At 41.9% G+C, this 16,256-nt stretch overlaps 1 pseudogene; it reads left to right on the top strand.

Annotated features, from left to right (window-relative positions):
• The first annotated feature begins 6,422 nt into the window (after positions 1–6,422).
• LOC132236372 (U2 spliceosomal RNA) lies at positions 6,423–6,646 on the top strand (annotated as a pseudogene).
• The last annotated feature ends 9,610 nt before the right edge of the window (positions 6,647–16,256 follow it).

Here is a 16,256-nt window from a genome sequence, read left to right as displayed (position 1 = left end):
TATATATATATATATATATATATATATATATGAGGCCCGGTGCACAAAAATTTGTGCACTTGGGGCGAGGAGTCGCCCAGCCCGGCCTGTGCCCTCTTGCAGTCTGGGACCCCTCGGGGAATGACCACCTGCTGGCTTAGGCCTGCTCCCCAGGGGATTGGGCCTAAGCTGGCAGTCAGACATCCCTCTGGTAGCCCAGGAGCCCTTGAGGGATGTCCACTTGCCAGCAGGGAGCAGGCCTAAGCTGCAGTCTGACATCCTTAGCGCTGCTGAGGAGGCAGGAGAGGCTCCCACCACCACTGCTGTACTGGCAGCCATCAGCCTGGCTTGTGGCTGAGCAGAGCTCCCCCCTGTGAGAGCGCACCGACCACCAAGGGGCAGCACCTGCATTGAACGTCTGCCCCCTGGTGGTCAGTGTGTGTCATAGTGACCAGTCATTCCCAGTCTTTTTGCTGTTAGGGTCAGTTTGCATATTACCCTTTAGTTATATAGGATAGAGGCCTGGTGCATGTGTGGGGGCTGGCTGGTTTGCCCTTCAGGGTGGGGGTCCCCACTGGGGTGCCACTGGGGTGCCTGGCCAGCCTGGGTGAGGGGCTGAGGGCCATTTTCAGGCTGGCCCAGCCGCCCCAGTGACAGAAGCTCCCAGCCTCTCCTTTTTTCTTTTTTTTTTCCTGGGATTTATTTACCTTCTATAATTGAAACTTTGTAGCCTGGTGTGGAGCTCAGAGCCAGTCAGGGCTTGGCTTCCTCCATCGCCAGGGTCAACCCAAGGCTCCAACTCTGTGGCCACAGCCGGCTAAAAGCAGGTATCTGGGGTTTATTTACCTTCTATAATTGAAACTTTGTTGCTTTGAGTGCAGCTTAGAGCAGGCCACGGCAGGCTGGCTTCCTCCATCACTGGAGCAGGCAAGCCTCCTGCTCACTCCAGCTCCGTGGCTGCCAGCCACCATCTTGGTTGGGTTAATCTGCATATAGTCGCTCTGATTGGCTGGCTGGCATGGCTTAAGGCATAGCGAAGGTACGGTCAATTTGCATGTTTGTCTTTAATAGTGTAGATATATATACGGGCAAATACATTTTAGGTTAAGTAAACTAGTGGATTCCATACTTTTGAGTTTCACTGACGAGTTAATTTACAAAAAATATTGGGAGACTGTTGTGAAGTTGCCTACTTTTAATATTTTTCATTTAAGAACATTCTTTTAAAAAGAGATTATCTTATTGCTTTTGAGAAAGAGAGAAAGGGAGGGAGAGAGAAAGAAACATTGATGTGATAGCAAAACATCAATCAGCTGCCTCCTGCAGGCCCACCCAGGCATGTGCCTGACCAGGAATCCAACTGGCAACCTCCTGGTGCCCCAGACGACGCCCAACCAACTGAACCACATGGTCAGGGCTAAGGAAATCTTTAAAAAACCACCTACAGAAGTCATCACCATTTCAGATCTGAGAGGCATCTAAGCATCTATAAAGAACTGCCGGAAGCCAATTCCAGCATGACAGCAGGGCTGAGTCTGGGAATGGCTGACGGCATTTCCCCAAACCCGAACAGGACACATTAACTTGATTGTTTGCTGCCAGACAGCTCAGGGCATCTTAATCCACATGTCATTGCCTCCTACTGGCCAAACACCTGAACAGCCGTAGGCTAATTCCCCCATCTGACAATGGACTGTGTATTGGAACCCTGACCCTTTGAAGTGTATATCTCTGCCTCACCTCAGGACAATTTGTGTTAATAAAAAGCATGGGGTCCTGGGACGAGGAGACCTTGATTTCCTTTAAACTAGGCTCCTCTGACCTCCAAATGCCTTTCAAAATTATATTTCATCTCTGGACTATTTAGTCTACACACAGCCTTCTCCAGATTTCCTGAACCCTTCTTAATGCTGGAACAAGAACCCCGGCAGTCATCATCTCAGGATAATGAAGGATAATCTTTTTATTTCCTGACAGAGATAATAAATCTCTTTTATTGGAATACTATAATTCAGAGATGACACTTGTCAAGCAATTATGATATAATAAGACTATTGTTTCTCTCAAAGCTTCCCCAGAAATATATAATGACTACCCTGTATATTGACTTCAGCCTCCTCTAAACCTAAAGTCCTATTATCAGCAACCTTTATACTCTGATCATAATAAATAGATATTAAGAGGTAATAAGTGATAATCTGTTAAGAATTATTTTCTCAGAAATTCTGTTAATTCAAATGTCAGAAAAATATTTGACAGACAACCAGAAATAATAGAAAATAAATTTTATTGATTAAAATTTTAATTGCACTGGTCTAGCTAAGAATCAAGAATATGCTCAACTTATACTTACCTGGCAGGGGAGATACCATGTTCACCAAGAATATGCTCAACTTGCCATTTGTCATCTTATAATTAATCAATTAAAAAGGATTTAAAGTATGACTCAAAGTTATTATCTTTGGCAATAACATTCTTGAGAATTTAAAAATTTCCAAAAGTAAGACTAACCCATTACTGAAGAAAAATAATCAAAGCTGTTTTTACTGTTCAAAGGATCATGGAATTTGTCTCATAGGCCAGTGTTTCACACACTCTTTAACTATTACTTACTTACAGTTTTAAAAGTTTATTAAAACTTATATAAAGAAAAACTTTTATAATAACTTTATAAGAGTGCTGTTAATATACACTTCATATCAAAACCATACATGGAAGGTATAATGAAGGGTAATCTTTTTAATTGAGTGTATTTAGCCTTCTAAAATGTCACTTACATCCCTTATTTTACTCCTTTTGTGGTAGACCTCTGTTACAGACTGATCCGAAAATTGGCATTTGGGCACCATCAAAATGTGCAAGCAAACCAAATAAAAAATGACAAACTTAATGGGCTCCCTTGTTTTGGCAAGGCGCCCCTCCCCCATTTGTACATTTTGGATGAAGCCAAGACTTAATTTCTGTCAATATATAAAAATCAAAATACTGAGTGAATATTTATTTTACCAAAATATTAACAAGCACTTCTCTGAATACATAGCTATCATGGTATACTATATTTACATTTTTTTATACTCAACTGCTTGATAAAGGAACTTGGAGAAGTAGAGGAATTGAAGAGATAAATGTGTACATGGACATTCAGCCATAACTGGAGATTAAGCAGTTGTGAAATTATAATGTATTGGATGGGGAAGTAGGATCCAGTATGAAACGTCAGATTTACACAACATTTTTCAGGAACACAGCTGTTTTGTAAAGTAAGGAACATTTAAGTTCGTTATTAACATAATTTAGGGCTAAATCCCAGGTTACGTTTCTGTTATCATAATATATCTCTGAGAAATTCTCTGGTACTTGAAGAGCAGTGCAGCTGCTCTGGGCTTCGTCCAACTTAGGCTAATTTCTCTAAAATCCTTTATATAGCCAAAAGTCTCTGGAGCCTTCTTGCTGTGATTAAACACTAGCAAAGGCCTTGCCAAAGCCACTTAGCAAATCATTGGCACTGTAGGCTTCCAGAAACTGAGTGGCCACAGGCAGTCGCAGCAAAGATCAGAATCAAATTCTGTGGAAAATATGTGACTTTTGAAAAAAGGAGTCAGCATTCGTTTCTGGCAGCGTGGCTCTGTGGTCAAGGCGTCCCCTACACGGTGTTTGCTGGAGGTAAATGGAATGTATCACTGGTGCCTTCTTTTCCATTTTTAATTCCATGTCACTCCCCGAGAGAATTATGAATTATTTTTCTCTTCCTTTTTTTCCTCTTCACAAGAAAAATCAGGTAATGCACTCATCCCACAAATTATTTGGAAGATGAGGAATAATGGGGCAAAGCAAAATATATTCCAAAAAAATAATGTGTCTCCCCCCCACACACACACCTTCCTCACAATATAATGTGCTTTGAAATAAATCATAATTCTGGCCAAAAAAAGTCTCCCCTCTGGACGTAGGGTGGGAAGAAAAGCTTAGATTCCATCAAGCCAAAGGGAGATGTGGTTGATGACATTCCATGCTTCACAGACAGCTCAGAATGGTCCTTTCCTGTAACTTTCTTCCTGTCTGAGAAGGCCGACCGGCCTTAAAGTCAGCATATTCGGGGCTTGCTCAGCTATAAGGATTTCTACGACAGTGGAATCACCTGGGAATCAGCTCTGGGTCAAACTGTGATGGCCCCTCGGTCGGTAGCAAAGTTAACAACCAAGACAGGATGGACCCTAAGCCTGACCGAATCAGAAAGTCTAGATCAGTCAGACATGTGTTGAAACTAGCAGTCCTCAGGGTTGCACAAGTTCAAGATTTAAAACCTAAATGATGAGGCAATTACCAGGGAATATGCGCGGCCAAGTCAGGGACGGGTGGAAGGAAAAGAATGATCCCAGTGCGTCCTGGTCCGACCCACCTTGTTCCAAACAAGACCAAGAGAGGGTAGTCCTTCCATAAATATTTACTAAGAAGTAAACAAGTCTAGGCTTGGAAAAGAAATACAAAGATAAAGGAAAGATTTTCAAAGCTAAAAATGGTAGCTTGGCCCTAGCCGGTTTGGCTCAGTGGATAGAGCATCAGCTTGCAGACCCAGGAGTCCCAGGTTCCATTCTGATCAAGGCACGTACCTCGGTTGCAGGCTCCTCCCTGACTCAGGCCTTGGTTGGAGCGCATGCAGGAGGCAACCAAATGATGTGTTTCTCTCGCATCGATATTTCTCTCTGTCTTTCCCTCTCTCTCCCACTCTCTCTGAAAAATCAATGGAAAAATATCCTTAGGTGAGGATTTAAAGAAAAAGATGGCAGATTGGACATCTGCACCTTCTTTCACTCCCTCCGAAAACCCTGGTGAAACAAGGACAGAGAGATTTTGTCTTTCAAAGACACAAGCCTATAAGAATGAGCTAACAGAAGAAAAGAAAAAGCAACATTTTTGAAACTGGAAAGCTGGTGAATGAGTGGTGAATGACTTAGAATGGTAAGCAATAAATTAAGAATTCCCCAAAAGCTTAGGATTCAGAGGCAATAGTTGCTTTCGGAAGTGGGGATTAAGATGTGGCTAAAACTAGACTGAAGGTGATGACTTTGGGTGGTGAACACACAATACAATACGCAGATGATGTATTATAGAATTGAACACTGGAAATCTGTATCATGTTATTAACCAATGTATATTAACCCCAATAAATTCAATAAAAATTTTTAAAATAAGTTTTTTAAATCACCAATTTGTAACCTCCCATAAATTAATGGATCTATGGATTGAACGTCAGTAACTACGAACATCATAGAAAGAGAGACAACCAGATATGTGCCTCCTGATGAAAAAACATGCCACCACCTAAGATTTAATACACATGGAGCAAAAACTAACAGACCTACAAGAAGAAAGAGAAGTCTACAATCAGGATTTTGGCACCCTTCTTTAAATAACCAACAGAACAAGTGGAGAGAAAATCAATAAGTACGTAGAAGACACTATATACGTAGAACATATGTTGTTCTATATGTAGAATAGCTCTGCTGATCAACATGATCTAGTAGACATGTATAAGCTAACTCACTCCAAACTGTAGAATATGCCCTTTCTAAACATGCAAATTTCTCTAATATAGACCAGTGTTGGGTCATAAAAATAAGTCTCAATAACTTTAAAGATAAATTTCAAACAAAAACCTTAAAGAGTATTTTTTCTGACTAAATGGAATTAAATTAGAAACTGATAATACTAAGATATCAAAAAAAAGAGACCTCCACATGCTTGGAAATTATAAATCACTAGAGGCCTGTTTCACGAAGAGATTCATGCAATAGGCCTTCCCTTCCCTTGGCTGCTGGCACCGGTTTGACTCTGGCACCCGGGACCCAGGCCTTCGCTCTGGCAGGGCTCCGGCCGGAGCCAGCCCCAGGGCCGTCAGGCTTCGCTCCACCGTGTGGAGCCGACATATGCAAATTACCCGCCATCTTGGTTGGGTTAATTTGCATACCCTCCTGATTGGCTGGTTAGTGTAGCAAAGGTACAGTCAATTTACATGTTTTGTGTATTATTAGGTAAGATGCTCCATTAAAGAATACTGTAAATTACTAGAGAACTGTGGCAATATTTTGAACTAGAATATAATGAAAACGCAATATGTCATAATCGATGTGATGCAGCTAAAGTGATGTTTAGAGGGAATGCATAGCCTTAAATACTTATATTATAAAGAAAGTGTAAAATCAATTATCTAAATTTCTACCTGGTCCGTGTGGCTCAGTTGGCTGAAGCATCGTCCCATACACCAAAAGGTGGTGGGTTCAATTCTCAGCCAGGGCACAAACCCAGGTTTCCAGTTATATCCCTGGACGGGGAGGCAACAAACCCATGTTTCTCTCTCACATCGATGTCTCTCTCTCTCTCTCTCTCTCTCTCTCTCTCTCTCATCAATAAAAAGATTTAAATTTTTTTTAAAGTTAGAGAACATCACTTCTCAGCCTTTTGGCTATGATCAAGTGTAATATCTGTTCTTATCACTTTAATATCTGATACATCCTCTATCTGAGGACATTATATTAAGTGTATTTTTGTAACAGAATGGGCTAACAGAAGAAAAGAAAAAGCAACAGAGAGATGGAATAGGAGCTTGCTCCATCCACTCCACGCATTGACCTGACATTGCAGTACCCCCAGGAACGGTGCACACACAAAAAAATAAAGAAATAAAATAAAAATAAAAAGTTAGGAGAACAAAGAAAATTAAATTCAAAGCAAGTAAAAGGAAGGAAATTAAAAAGATAAGTGTAGTAGCTAATGAAAAAAAATACAGACAAGCAATAGAGAATGTGAGCAAAGCCAAAAGTTTACTCTTTGAAAAGATTTATAAATTTAGTTATATCCTAGCAAGGCCAGTCCAAAAATTTTTTTTAAAAAAGAGAGGCAAACAGAAATTACTAAAATCAGGAGTGAAAGAAGGGCAGCACTACAGATACTACAGAAATAAAATGACAATGGCAATAAGGGGATATAATGAACCACTTTATATCAATAAATTCAAAGACTTAGATAAAATAAGCAAATTCTTTGAAAGACACACTTATCAAACTTGACTCAGAAATAGAAAGTCCGAATAGCTCATATCTATTAAAGTTGTTAAATTTGTAAATCACAGAAGAATTCTATTAAATATTTACGGATAAAATAGTACTAATTTTAAACTAAGAAAATAGAAAAGGAGGGAATACTTGCCCAATATTTTACAAACTCTCTAATTTTGATATCAAAACCTAATATAGATATTATGAGAAAAGAATATTACAGGCCAGTACTCTTCATAAATATAGATACAAAAATCATTACTAAAATATTGGCAAATTAAATCCCAAAATACGTGTATGATTATTTATATAAAGTCCAAAAAATTAACTAGAACTAATAAATAAAGTAAATAGCAGGCTATAGCTCAACATACAAAAATCAATTGCCTTTTATACTAAAAACAAAAAATGGAAACTAAAGTGGGAAACGAGACTATTTACAATTGTATCCAAAATCAAAATACTTAAGAACATATTTAACAAAATGTATGCAAAACATCTATACACAAAAAGAACTATGAAGTCATTGCTAAGAAAACCTAAATAAATGGAAAGATACTAGTATGCTTGCTCATAAATGTGAAGACTCAATATTGCTAAGATGTCAAATTGATAATTCAGAAATCAAAATAGTCAAAACAACATTGGAAACAAAAAATACAACTGGAAGACTTCTGTTACCTGATTTAAAGGAATGCTATTAAAAAAAAAAGAAGTGCTATAATATTTCACTAGTCAAGACAATGTGATTTTGCTCTAAAAACAAACAAATAGATTGAAAGAAAACTAGAAACTTCAGAAATAAACCCACATATATACTGTCCATTGATTTTCAACAAAGTCACCGGTTTAATTCAATGCGAAGAGCCTTTTCAATAGAGTGCCATAAGAGCTGGATATACCTGTGAGAAAATGAACCTGACCCCCTACTTCATGACACACAAAAATATTGAGATGACCATACGTCTAAACTAAAAGCTAAAACTATCAAGTTTCTAGAAGAAAACCAGAGAATATCTTTACAACCTTGTGTTAGGCAAAGTCTTCTTTTAAATGACAATAAAAAACCCTAACTATGAAAAACTGTTTAATTGGATTTCATCAAAAAATTTAAAATCTGTTCATCAAAAGATGTCAAAAAATCAAAAGGCAAATAAGTTAAAGACTGGGAGAAAATATTTGCAACACATACACCCAGTGAAGGATTTGTTTTCAGAGTATACAAACAACATATACAACTCAGTAATATAACAACACACAACCCAGCTGAAAAATGGGCTACACACTTTAACAGACACTTTATAAAAAAAATAAAGTTAATTATACACCTACCCTATGACCTAGAAATTCCACCTTTAATATTTACCCATAGCTAATGAAGAAATATATTCACAAAAGACTGTACAAGAATGCTTATAGAGTTATATTAATAAATATTTCTGATTTGGAAACAGCATAGTATCCATCCACAGAAGAAGAGAGAAACAAATTGTGGTATAGACATTCAGACACAAAAAGTACGTACTATATGATTTTATATGAAATTGAAGAACAGATAAATCATATGATAGAAATCAGAACAATGATTATCCATGGGTGGTGGGGGTTATCTGATAGGGGATGAGAGGAAACTTTCTGGATGATGGGAATGTAATTTGTTTTTAATGTTTTCATTGATTTTAAAGAGGAAAGGAGAGAGAGAGAGAGAGAGAGAGAGAGAGAGAGAGAGAGAGAGAGAGAGAGAGAGAGAAACACCAATGATGAGAGAGAATAATTGATCGGCTGCCTCCTGCACGCCTCCCACTGGGGATTGAGCCTGCAACCCAGGCATGTGCCCTAACTGGGAATCTAACCTTGACCTCTGGTTCAAAGGTCGATGCTCAACCACTGAGCCACATTGGCAGGGCAAAAATGTGTCTTATTTTGATTACAGTGTTTGTTACCTTGTATATATTTATGTGTTTTGTGTGAGGTACATCTAACTTATCAGTGTACACTTAAATTTGTGCATTTCATTGTATGTGAATTTTTATTCAATACAAATTAAAATAAATACATTTTTAAAGTGTTGTGTGTGTGTGTGTGGTTTTTTTTTAAAGAATTTACTGAAGATGCAAAAATGCATGCCTTCTGCCGAAACCGGTTTGGCTCAGTGGCTCATCGGCCTGCGGACTGAAGGGTCCCGGGTTCGATTCCGGTCAAGGGCATGTGCCTGGGTTGCGGGCACATCCCCAGTGGGAGATGTGCGGGAGGCGGCTGATCGATGTTTCTCTCTCATTGATGTTTCTAACTCTCTATCTCTCTTCCTTCCTTTCTGTAAAAAAATCAAGAAAATATATTTTTTAAAAAAATGCATGCCTTCAGTCTTGATTCGGCTTGGAATTTTTACCTAAATTCTACTTGGAATTTTAGGCCCAAACCACATGTGAATTCAATGTGATGTCAGCTCAGGTTGGTGGATGCCTTTCCTAGCTTCCTTTCCTTCTAGCTCTTTGCCCCTCCCTACAGAAAGGGAGCAATATCTGGGAAAGCCCTTTGGCCTTTCTCTTTGACGGTGCCCCAATAATCTTCTTGAGGGACTAACCTCCTTTAGTGTTGGCAATAGGTCTCTAATGGCCTCACCATTCCTGCAAGCTGACTCTACCCCATAAACATTCCCACCCCACTGCCACTGGCCAGCCTAACCTTGCTTGATTTCTCACCTAGACTTCCACCACAATCTCCCATTGCCTGCCCTCCAATACATACCAAGGAGATCTCCCCAGCTAACACGTGATTCTGCTCCTGTCACTCTTCTGCTGTAAGTCCTTCTATGGCTCCCTAATATCTACAAAACAAAATTCAAATTCCTACCACTAAAAAAGCTTATGATCTGGCCCTACCTCTTTTCCCAGTCACCTTTCTCTACTATTTATTGCTCTAAAACTATGCATCCTTTCTCTTGCCTCTGCACATTCTGTCCTCGGGAGAGCCCTGCCCCCCCCCCTTCTGCCCCCGATTCGGGATGGTCATGCAAACTTCTCATCCATGAAGACCAGGCCAGTGAAACCTTTCTCACACCTCAAGCACAGTCAGGTTCTCCTTATCTACTCACCATATGGTATTGTATCAGTTTGTTAACTAGTCTGTATGCTCCCTGAAAGCAGGCTGGCTTATATGTACATCTTTTCATTTGTTTAACCTTCATCCCCTGGCTCAGGATCATTCTTCAATGAATAAGAGTGGGAGGGAAGAAGTGACTGAGTTCACCCATTTTGGGAGTTTTCAAGAGCAATTTTTTAAAGTGCAATCCTTCCCACATACAGGGAGGAATCTCATCAAAGTCCATTTAGTTGAGATTTACATTTCAATCTATCTAGCTAACCCATCTCCCATTCATTTTAGCAGTCATTTCTAATAAGCTGTATACCTAGCTTAGGACTGTTCTTTGATTCATGATGGCTGAATTTACTAATACTAATAGGTACATGAAGGGGCATAGGTATTGGGCCCTTAAAGCAGGAGGTCGGGGCGGGGGCTGGGGATGGGGGGACTCCCTTCTGCTATCCACCTAGCTCTTTAGGATGCCTGGGGAGCAATTATTCAAAAAACTGGATGTATCCCTAACCGGTTTGGCTCAGTGGATAGAGCATCGGCCCATGGACTGAAGAAGGGTTCCGAGTTCGATTCTGGTCAAGGGCATGTACCTTGGTTGCAGGCTCGATCCCCAGTAGGGGGTGTGCAGGAGGCAGCTGATCGATGTTTCTCTCTCATCAATGTTTCTAACTCTCTATCCCCCTTCCTTCCTCTAATAAGATATTTTATTGAATTTTACAGAGAGGAAGGGAGAGGGATAGAGAGTTAGAAACATCGATGGTAGAGAAACATCAATCAGCTGCCTCCTGCACATCTCCTACTGGGGATGTGCCCGCAAACCAGGTACATGCCCTTGACCGGAATCGAACCTGGGACCCTTCAGTCCCCAGGCCGATGCTCTATGCACTGAGCCAAACCGGTCAGGGCTAAAATATCTTTTTTAAAAAAACTGGATGCATCATGTTGCTGAAAAAGTTACCTCTGGTTAAAGGTGGTCTGGTGTTAACAAGCTCTGGGCTTATGCTTCATGCATTTCAATATATGGCACATGAGGGCACAGCCCAACCAGCATCTCCATTTAACTGCTTCTTGAAGGAAAGGGCCTGAATCTATGATTTTCACATGCCTTGAGGATATCTTGTTCATTTCGCTTTCCATATATGTTCAGTAGATGCTGTTCCTAACTGGCAGGTTCATTTCCAACAGCATGCAGGAAACAGGACTTTCATTCCCACTCAGTCCCCTGGCCTCCCTGTACATTCCAACTGTTGAGTAATTCAAAGGTAAACCATCAGAAACCTTTTCTGGCTCAGTAGTTGAGCATCATCCCGGTCAGGGCACATGCCTGGGTTGCAGGCTCCATCCCCAGTAGACAGCGTGCAGGAGGCAGCCCATCAATGATGTTTCTCCCCCATCAATGTTTTTACCTCTCTATCCCTCTCCCTTCCTCTCTCTCTCTCTCTCTCAATAAAAACATTTTTTAAAAAAACCTTTTCCTATTACTCATTATATTGATTCACCATAAGCAGTTGAGAACCAAGAAAATGTTTTCCGGCTGGATTAGAAAGCAAAGAACGTCGTGGAGCAAAAACAAGGCCAGGGTACTGAAATTGTGGCCAGATGTTGGGCCAGCCCAGGAGTCTTACACAATCATAGAGGATGGAATACTCATCTTTGTAGAGGCATTAAGTAGGCGTCTTCCTGAGGGAGGGTTAGAATTCCCTGTCACATCTTCTCAGCTCGCTGGACCACAGTGAAGGAAGGAACTCATCAATTACACGCCACTCAGATCCCAGCACATTTTCCAAAGCACTTCTTGTTTTTCAAAACCCATGTTCCCAGAACCAGCACAATTTTTCTTCTTGTTGGGAGGTAGGAAAAGCCAGAGAGGGGCAAGTGGAAACCTTTAGCCATTGAGGATGATGAGTAAAGACTGGTGGAGTTCAGCTTTCCTAATAGGCAGCAGTGTGGAGAGCTTCCCAGCTTCTGCTTCGCCCCAAGGCTGCACTTCCCCCTTCCCCGACCCCCAGCATTAGGAAACTGCTCCAGGCAAGCAGAGTACCTGTTAGAGTTCACCGATGTTCCCATTCCTGTTTTCTGGTTTCTATCTCATGACCACCATCCATCTAAACTGTCCCTAGGGAGGAAGGAGCAGTATGAAGCTAAAAGTAATTCAATTATAATATGACTAGAGGCCCGGTGCACGAAATTTGTGCACGGGTGGGGTCACTAGGCCTGGCCAGCAATCAGGGCCTATCAGGGCCATCTTGCCCAGTCCCAATTGAGGCCAGGTTGGCCAGGGCCTGCCAGCCGCCGGACAGGGCCTGCTAGATGGGGCCTGCTGGATGGGGGGAGGGACCAGGGGAGGTTGGCTGGCCATGGGAGGTTGGCTGTGGGAGCACACTGACCACCACGGGGCAGCTCCTGCATTGAGCGCCTGCCCCCTGGTGGTCAGTGTGTGTCATAGTGACTGGTCAACTGGTTGTTCCAGTCATTCCGGTCATTCGATTATAATGGCCGCTTAGGCCAGTGGTTGGCAAACTGTGGCTCGCGAGCCACATGCAGCTCTTTGGCCCCTTGAGTGTGGCTCTTTCACAAAATACTGACTTCTGCGCATGGGCCACGAAGTTTCAATCGCACTGTATGTGCGCACCCGCACGTGGTATTTTGTGGAAGAGCCACACTCAAAGGGCCAAAGAGCCACATGTGGCTCACAAGCCCCAGTTTGCCGACCACTGGCTTAGACTATTATATATATAGATGTTATGTTTTCCCAGTGTTTTACTGTGTCCCTACCTCACTTAGATGCACCCATGAAGGGCATGACAAAAAGTAGACTAAAGGTGGTTCCTTTGTGAAATTAAGTGGAAAGGGCAAAGATGATAGTCCCATTGTCTGAGAGGCAGCAGCAAGCTTTCACAGATGTTTGGAACTATATGGAATGAAGAGTGTGAGTGAGGAGACTAAGGGATGATGTATTCTTTGCCTCTTCCAGTTTCTAGTGACGGCCGGCATCCCTTGGTTCGTGGCCTTGGCTGTGTCTTCAAGGCCAGTATCTTCAAATCTCTCTCGGCTCATCGTCACATCGCCTTTTCCTTTGTGTGTCTGTGTCAAATCTCTTCGAAGGACACCTGTGATTACATTTAGGGCTCACCAGGTAATCCAGGATAAGCTCCCCAGCTCAACATCCTTCAACTTCATCCCATCGGCAAGGACTCCATTTCCAAGTGAGCTGACATTTACAGGTGCCAAGGATTGGAACCTGAAGTCTGTGGGGGCCAGTATGCAGCCTATTACAGTGTCTTTTGCCCATGTTCTGCCTGGATTGTTTGTTTTCTCTGCTGTTGAAATTTTGAGAGTTTTTTTATATAATAGTCTAGATACAAATCCTTTGCGGATATGTGGCTCACAAATATTTCCTCCTAGTCTAGAGCTTGTCTTTTCACCCTCTTCACAAGGTCTTTTGCAGAACAGTTTTTCACTGTAATGAGGCTCAGTTTATCCATTTTTCTTTTTACAGAGCATGCTTGTAGCGTCGAGTCCATGAACTCTTCACCTAGCCCTTGCCTCTGAAGCTTCTCCCCAAGTAGCTCCAGTCTGTTTCTAAAAGGTTTATTGTTTTACATCTTACATTTTTTTCAAGAAAGTTTTATAGTTTGCTTTACTTTTTTCTCGAAAAATGCCATGTTTTATATTTTACATTTAAATCCATGTTTTTTCTGTTGTTTGCCATGATGAGCTTTATTACATAGTTATGAACATTTCTAGGAGACTGTGGTGGACTGTATTATTTACTGTCTCTTGTCTCTTTATGAAGATTATGTATCTGAGCCCATTGCCAGGCAGGAGACTGAGCCTGAAACTGTTAGGTCCAAGGATATACACTGTAGCTGTGACCCAGGAGTCAAGAGACCATCACTGCCTCTTTAGATGCCTTTCAACGCCCATGAAGTGAGTAACTAGGTACTAGAACCCAGCTGCAGAAACTCCCAAACCCCACACACAACTCTGCCTGCCAGGGGACACGGGTGAAGGGGCAGGAAGGTGGTTCCACCTCACTCTGACTTCCAAACTGCACCAAGTACCTCTCATTGGCAAAATCAAATTCACCACCAGAGCCCATTCACCATGTCCACTGTACAGGTCACTAAAATTCCCAGGTGCAGTTTCATCGCATACTTTCTTCTCCTGCCTTTACTTTTAACAAATAAAGCTGTTATTACAAAATGTAACGAAAATACAGAAATCATTCAAAACAAAGTGTTCAGCTCAAGGAATTATCAAAGCAAACCCTCGTGTAGCATCACTCAGGTTGCGAGCACTCCAGGAGCCCTTCTCAGCCTCCTCCCAATCGCTTCCTGCTCCCTTCCTCCTAAGTGACAACAAACCTGATTTTTATGGACTTCACTTCATTGGATTTCTAATTTCTTTTTTCATTTAAACCCAAACACTACAGTTGTTTTTGCCTGTTTATGAGCTTAATATACATAGAATTATGCAACAGTATAGTTTTGTGTCCAGCGTCTTTGCGCCACATTGTAAGGTTAATCCCACTTGGTGCACACAGTGACACTGCTGTGTAGCATTCCACTGTATAAATCTACCACCATTTATTTAGCCTTTCTGCTGTTAATGGACATTGGAGTGGTTTACCAGTGTGGCTGTTACAGATAATGCTGCTATAAACAATTATGTGCATGGTTTTTGGTGCACCTATGTATATGTTATTTGGGTATATATCTAGATGAAGATAATGTTATATTTTGAGTTAATTTTTGTATAAGGTAAGTTTAAGTAAAGATTCTTTTCTCTCCTCCCTTTACTCCCCTCCTCCTCCCCCTACCCCCCCTCCTCCTTCTCCTCCCCTCCTCCTCCTCCTCCTTCTCCTCCTCCTCCTCCTCATCCTCTTCTTCCTGAAAAATCAGAGGCCGAAAACCAGGACTACAGGCTTTTTTAGAAGAGAAGCACCTGCCGGGCTGTCTCAAAAAGGGAGGACAGCAGCATGTGCAGAGGTGGGCCCGCCTTTTGAGGGGCGGAATGGGAAGGGGTGGGGGCTAGTGTACTCAGAGCACACTGATTGGTGGCTTACTGTATGGTCCATATGGACAAGGGCTTAGGGTATTTGGCAGGTGTGGATTGGTGGTCCAATGTATAGTCCATATAAGGTACATGGTTAATCACTCAGGGATTTCTGGGCTGCAGGTTAGTCATACTCTGCCCACCAGTTGGGGGAAGGGAGGATCTATAACTTCCTTCTCCTTTGCCTATGGATGTCCAATTGCTCCAGCATCATTTATTGAAAAGGCATGACAGGGTTTTTTGTTGTTTTCTTGTTATGTTCTAGCCAGTGTTCCCCTAAACTAAAAAGCAGACCATATCATTCTCTGGTTTAAATTCTTCAATGGCTTCTTATTGCACCAGGAGGACACAGACTCTCCAACCTCATCCTGGGTCCCTTTCACCCACTCCCCACTATGTCCAGCCACCCCACCTTCTTCTCAGTCCCCCGAACACTTCAATGCCTTTGCAGTTGCCGTTCCCTCTACTTCAGCGGTTCTCAACCTGTGGGTCGAGACCCCTTTGGGGGTCGAACGACCCTTTCACAGGGGTCGCCTAAGACCATTGGAAAACACATATATAATTACATATTGTTTTGTGATTAATCACTATGCTTTAATTATGTTCAATTTGTAACAATGAAATTGGGTGTCACCACAACATGAGGAACTGTATTAAAGGGAAGTGGCATTAGGAAGGTTGAGAACCACTGCTCTACTTGGAAGGTTCTTCCACTAGCTCCCCACCTGGCCTTTAGTTCACAAAATAAAGAAGGAAGAAAGCCCAGAGGGAATAGGAGGACAATGAAGGAGGGCCTCACACAGCGCACGTGAGGTTTGACCTTTGCTCTCAGGAGTTGCTCTAGTGACCAAATCAAAGAGAATGTGGACAACCAGAGGGGATATCGAGGCACAAAAACTGCAGCCTTATAAAATGGGGCGGGTGGGGGGGGAAGGAGGGAAGGCACTGGGAGGGACTCTGTCCCCCTTCCCACGTGGGAATCTGTGCTTGTCCTTCAATAAATTTCCACCTTTGTTATACCATCTTCCGTCTGTGGTTTCATTCTCTGACTCTGACGGACAAAGAATC

The sequence above is a fragment of the Myotis daubentonii genome, chromosome 5, assembly GCF_963259705.1.
Source record: "Myotis daubentonii chromosome 5, mMyoDau2.1, whole genome shotgun sequence".
NCBI classification, from domain to species: domain Eukaryota; kingdom Metazoa; phylum Chordata; class Mammalia; order Chiroptera; family Vespertilionidae; genus Myotis; species Myotis daubentonii.
The sequence above is the reverse complement of the archived record's forward strand: the minus strand, read 5'-3'. Positions and strand labels throughout refer to the sequence as shown.